The sequence below is a fragment of the Sminthopsis crassicaudata genome, chromosome 3 (assembly GCF_048593235.1).
Source record: "Sminthopsis crassicaudata isolate SCR6 chromosome 3, ASM4859323v1, whole genome shotgun sequence".
Lineage (NCBI taxonomy): Eukaryota > Metazoa > Chordata > Mammalia > Dasyuromorphia > Dasyuridae > Sminthopsis > Sminthopsis crassicaudata.
In genome coordinates, this window is record NC_133619.1 from 116621596 (window position 1) to 116627638 (window position 6043).

The window sequence follows — 6043 nt, forward strand, 5'->3', positions numbered from 1 at the left end:
GATAGATGTCCTTGCTCTTTAAGAAACATACATCATACTAAGGGATATGTTGGGGAGGACAGGTTAGGGAGAATGTAACATGCATAGGTGAACACATATGAAGTAATTTTGTTCCAGGAAGATCATTAACACCTGGATGGAATCGAGGTCTTATGTAGAGAGTATGGTACCTGACTTTAGCCTTAGAGAAAGCTAGGGATCCTAAAAGGTAAACGTGAATGAGGATGGAGGGGGCTCAGAATCCCCTCAAATTATGTTATTCTATTTCCTTCAAATCTTAAGCTTAAATGTATTTGTAAAATCATATGTGAAGAGCGACCTTTGAGAAGTCCTGGTCAACTCTTAAACCACAGGCATCTCTTCCTGGTGTGAGCAGCTCCAGCTGAAATCCAGTAAATTCATGTGAGGGTAGAATCTGTGATTTGGGCAAACTTGGTGATAAAAGAAACATTACTCATAATGCAGGCAACATTTTCTTAATTTTCCAGATGTTTGGAACAAATGATGAAGGAGGTTTTGGAATGGTTTTATGTGCAGTATATATGCCTAATGGTGTTATCATGTTTACACTGTTCTTTTTTTTTTTTTTCCCTTTTTTTTTCCCAGTGTTCCTAAGATACTATCTTACTAGTCTTCACAACATGCTAGGAAGAAGGAAGAACATGTTGTTCTCATCTGACAGACAGTGAAATGGAGGTAAGCAGGAACTTACTGACTTTCAAGAGGACAAAGTATTATTCAGGGTTTCAGCAGAGAAAATGTTCTCAGACCCATGTTCTAGCCACTAGTCCAGAATGACCCAGTCATGGCTTACTCCATTTCATTAACCCTTTTATAATAGCTGTTTTCATTTCTGCCATTTCTCTGATCCTACATTAATACTCTCAACTTATTATTTGTGTTGGGAGAGAGGAGCAATGCATAATATCATCTGTGGAACAAAACTAATGTTTATTTGTCTTTGTAAAATGTTTTCAATGCTTATATTTGAATATAGGTGTGTTAGATGTTCAGGGAATTCCCAGCATTCCAAACCCAGTAATGAAACTCAACCCAAGAGCACCATTTCAGGAAGATCTGAAAATCTGTCTACTTTCCTACTTAGGTTCATTACTCAGACCTTTCCTGATTCATCACGTTCCATGCCAGGGTGATAATGAGGGGAGAAATGGGAGATGTGACATTAGTTTTCAAATGATATAATGCAACAGCCTAAGCAAAAGCATTTCTCTCTTTCCCCTCTCACCCCTCCTTCTATCCTGCTTTCTGTCCAGCTCATACATTTCCTTTGGAATAAGAAATAACACATTTTGGTTAAAGGATGGAACCTCCAGTCTCCAGCAGAGTTGTAAATAGAGATGCTGATAATATTAACAAAGGAGTTACTCAAGTGGAAGGGGTGATAAAGTCATAAGGAAGTCGATAGCAAGATTTACTGTGGATAAATAAGAAGAGTAATAATATCAGAAAAAAAAAGTTGAAAATAGGATTGGCTACAGATAACCACAATGTACATATACAATCAGTCCATATAAATGAGAATTGATTGCTTTGAGAAATAGGAATGAGGAGCAGAAATTATTTTATAACATTCATTCTTTTATTCAACAAAGAATTTCTGCTCTCTGTCTACCATAAATATTTGTTGGAATGAATGTGTAAGGCACTGAACATGATGGGTTAACACATAAAAATAGCAATTCAATGTGAAACAGTTGGAATATCTATATTTTTTCATAAGATCAAAGATTTTGAGTTGAAAGGGAAGTTGGGGTTCCTCAAGTTCAACTGATTTATTTTATAGATGAGGATACTGAAGCAGAGATTTGCCAAAGATTTCATACCTAAGACATTTTTGATGCTTTTGTCTTAATTTTATTTTATTTTTGGATTTAATTTTATATTTTTAATTTTAATAGTACTTAATTTTTCTAAATACAGGCAAAAAATTTATTATTAAATAGTTCAAAATTTTGTATTTAATTGTGAGCTTCTTCATCTCTCTCTCTGTGTTCAGTCTATGCTAGATACTTTAGAAAACAGCATCAGTAGAAGTGGTCCCTCGTGTTCTTAGAATTTATAATCTAAACAGATTGTAGAGATCAAATAATTGGCTCATTAAATTTTTAAAAATTTTTTATAATTATTTTGATTTATTTCACCAAATATTTTTTAACACTAATTTAAAAAAAATTATCTTCCTCCCTCCTGTCCTTTTCCCTCTTTGAGTAGACAAGCAATTTGATATTGATTATACATATGAAGTCATGTAAAACATTTTTTTCCATGTTAGTTGTGCTGTGAAGAAAATACAAACAAAATAAAACAATTTAAAAAAATTAAAAATGCTTCTTTCTGCATTGATTTCATTAGTTCTCTCTCTGGAGGTGGATAATATCTTTCATATTGAATCCTTTGGAATTGTCTTGGATCATTGTCTTGATCAGAGTAGCATGAACAGACTTAATTTAATACTTATATGTGCCAGACATTGTACTTATTGCTGGATATACAAGTACAAAGAATGATGTGATTCCTAGACTCAAAGAGCTTGCATTGTAATGGAATAACTGATAAAAATTAAACTGATAATCTTCTGATATATTTATATTAGGTGTCAACAAAGAAAGACATAAGTGGATTAGGGAGGAGTGTGTATGAGTAAAGGAATTGTATTTTAATAAAATTATCTTGACTGGAATTGAAATAATGAGAGTGAAAACTTATAAATTGGAACAAACAATGGTAACTTTAAAAAATAAGTATAAATTTCAGCCTAACTTTTTTTCTTATGTCCATAGAACTGAAATTATGGCTGAAATTCTGGGGCTCATTCTTATGATATATTATTCAAAGCATCCTATTCAGCAGAAAGATAGATGATGTTATGTGTTGTTTTTGGAAAGTTTATATGATGATGAAAAATTATATCTGAATCAAAATATTTTGTGAGAATGATCCAGTCTCATATCTCCAAAAGACTACTGGGCATTTCCATTTTGATAGCTGGTGTAATCTTAAACTAAATAGGAACATAACTAAATTATCTCTTCTAGAACATCTTCTATCCTGATTTCCCATTCATAGTATCTTTATTAATACAGTCATCCAGGCTCAACACTCCAGTCCTTCATTATTTTTGGTCTTCATTTCCCATAGCCAATTTAATCAGCCAGTTCATTGACATAATTGAATTTTACTTAATAAAGTATTTAGAAGTTATTATGAATATGTATTTATGTATTAGGCTAGGGGGAAGGGCAAGCAAAGACTTTTCAGAGATCCCTCCTCTGTTGGGAAAATGAAACCTCTCAAAGGAAAAGATAACTAATAATAAAGGCAGTAAATGATTAAGTGTTTAATCTCTCCCATTTCTAGTGGTCTAATCCAGGCTCTCATCACCTCAGACCTGAATAATCTGATAAACTCCTAACTGGATTGTCTCGCATCTCAGCCCCTCCAATTCATCTTGCAATGTTGCCAGATTTATCTACCTAAAGTGCACTTTTCATTACGTCAACCCTTCTCCCTCACACACATGTCACCTCAGGGAGTATCTTATTTCCCAAACTTTGTTCTGTGAAACCTTCCATGATATCAATAATACTTCTGTGTTAAAATTTCCCAAATTAGTGATATTTTTCACTTAGTGGGGTAGGAAGGGGAGAAGAATAAGCACTTATACCGTACCTACTATCTGACAGTTGTTCTATTCCTTCAGTTGTTACCCTCTCTTTGATCTCATATGAGGTTTTCTGGGCAGATACTAGAATGATTTGCCATTTCTTTCTCCAATTCATTTTTACATATGTGGAAACTGAGGCAAAAGTGGTTAACTGACTTGCCTAAGGCTGAATTTGAACTCAGGTCTTTTTGCTTCTGGCTCTGTGCTCTATCCACTACCCCATCTAGCTGCCCCAGTGCTTTACCAAATGCTTTACAAATATTATTTTATCCTTATAACAACCCTGGGAGGGAGGTACTTAAGCAATGTGATTAAGTTACTTGTCCAAAGTCACACAGTCAATTAGGGTCAAATAGGCCATATTTGAACTTAGATCATCTTGACTTCAAACCCTGTATTCTATTCACTGTGCTACTTAGCTGTCAGAAAATAACAAATACATACCTATGCATATACATATATTTATAATGTAAATATTAAAATATTAAAAAAATTGTTTTATAAAATAGCATTATTTTCCTCTAATTCTCAAAACATTTTCTCTGATCTTATTCTTTCCAAATGATGATTCATACAGTTAGACTTCTCAGCCTAGAATTATGGATTTCATATTCTAGAGAGGATACTCTCTCTCCTTTTCTCTATCCAAAACCTTCCTATCTATTCATCAAAAGCTATCCTCCTTCATAAGATCATCTCCCCCATCCAGCCCATATTAATCAGTACTTTCCCCAAATATTCTCAGCTCTTGTGATCTGTCACTTATTTTGTGATGCTAACTTTTTTATTATTTATTTAATCATTTCATATTGGAAGTCTTATTGATCCTATAATTGCAATAGGTAAAGACAGATCTTTTATTTCTTCTGCATTTATCACAATGTCTTGCACAGTGCTATGCTGTAAGAAGATCCCAGTAATTTTTTGCTATGTTAAATTGACTATTTTGTTTTTTCAGGTTCCCATCAATTGTGTCATAACTGCAAAGGATAGAATGCTGAGGTTTGGGGTCTGGGAAAACAACAACTAATCATCATCATAATAAAAAAGCATTATTTAAAAAAATAGAGATTCTAAAATTTCTAAAACAAGTTAAAAGGTATGATAATGTGCTAACAACAATAGCAACAAAATCCTGTTTCTAGGATTATTTTAAAAATGCTTCCAGTCTAAAGCCTTATTTTGTTTTGAATTAGGATTTCCTGGATCAAGGATTTCATCACTGGTATGGAAACTCCCTTCACTCATGCAGGTTAGTAACTGCTTATAATTTAAAGTTTTATAGGATTGTCTTGGGTGACTTGTCCATGGTCACATAGCTGTTATGTGTCAGAGTCAGAAAGGGCTTTCAGAATGTGGAAGAAGGATTAGATTGATTCTGTCTGGCTGCAGAGAGATAGCTAGATTATGAAGTAGATAGAATGCTGGGCCCAGAGTCAGGAAAATCTGAATTAAAATCCAATCCCAGAAATTTACTAGCTGTGTGACCCTAAGCAAGTCACTTGACCCTGTTTGTCTTAGTTTTCCCATCTGGAAAATAAGCTGGAGACCGAAATGGCAAACCATTCCAGCATTTTTGCCAAGAAAACCCCAAATGGGATCATAAGAGTTGGACATGATGGAAAAGCAATTTAACAACAACAACAAAAATTCCAGACACTGGAGAACATACAAAGCTTAGATAAAACATAGAACTTATTTTAATATTTTATTGAATTCATTATTTTAACGATGTTTTTGGTCTAGGAAGTGTGGTAGATAAAATACTGGGCCTGGAGTCAGAAAGACTGAAATGACTGAAAACAACAAAATGTTTGGAAGTAATGCATCAGACTTAGATTGTTTTGATAGCTATCTTCAAGTATTCAAAGACCCTATCAAAGCAGAAGAGGAACTGGAACTATTCTCTGTTTGGACTCAGAAAACAAAAAAGACAAATTTAAGCTTGATACAAAAAAAAAAAGCCAAAACTACACAAACCTTCTTCGCTTTTAATACTATCCATAAGTGGAGTGTTCTCCCTCCAAAAGTGATGGATTTACTCCATTAGAAGTCTTTAAGCTGAGGATGGATGACCTGAATGTGGGGAATAATGGGGAATGGGTTGAAATAATTGGTTACTAATTCTGAGCATGATTGAAATGATTTAACAACAACCACAATATAGCCTTCTAGGGAAGATTCTGGAGGTATAGATAGAAATTATAAAAAGGAAAATATAAGTTTGCTATCAGGAAAAACTTCCTGACAATTTAGAGCTGTCTGGGTGGAATGGACTGCTTTGAAAAATGGTGGCTTTCCCATCTTTGGGGTATCCTGTAATTGACACACTTGTTATATGTGTTATAGTGAGAATTT

General features: G+C 33.9%; 1 long non-coding RNA gene across 1 annotated transcript; it reads left to right on the plus strand.

Moving 5' to 3' along the window:
• The first annotated feature begins 616 nt into the window (after positions 1-616).
• LOC141564895 (uncharacterized) lies at positions 617-4938 on the plus strand. Its single transcript, XR_012488789.1, has 3 exons — positions 617-696; positions 4644-4784; positions 4882-4938. It is a non-coding gene; the product is annotated as an uncharacterized LOC141564895 (long non-coding RNA).
• Positions 4939-6043: the final 1105 nt, after the last annotated feature.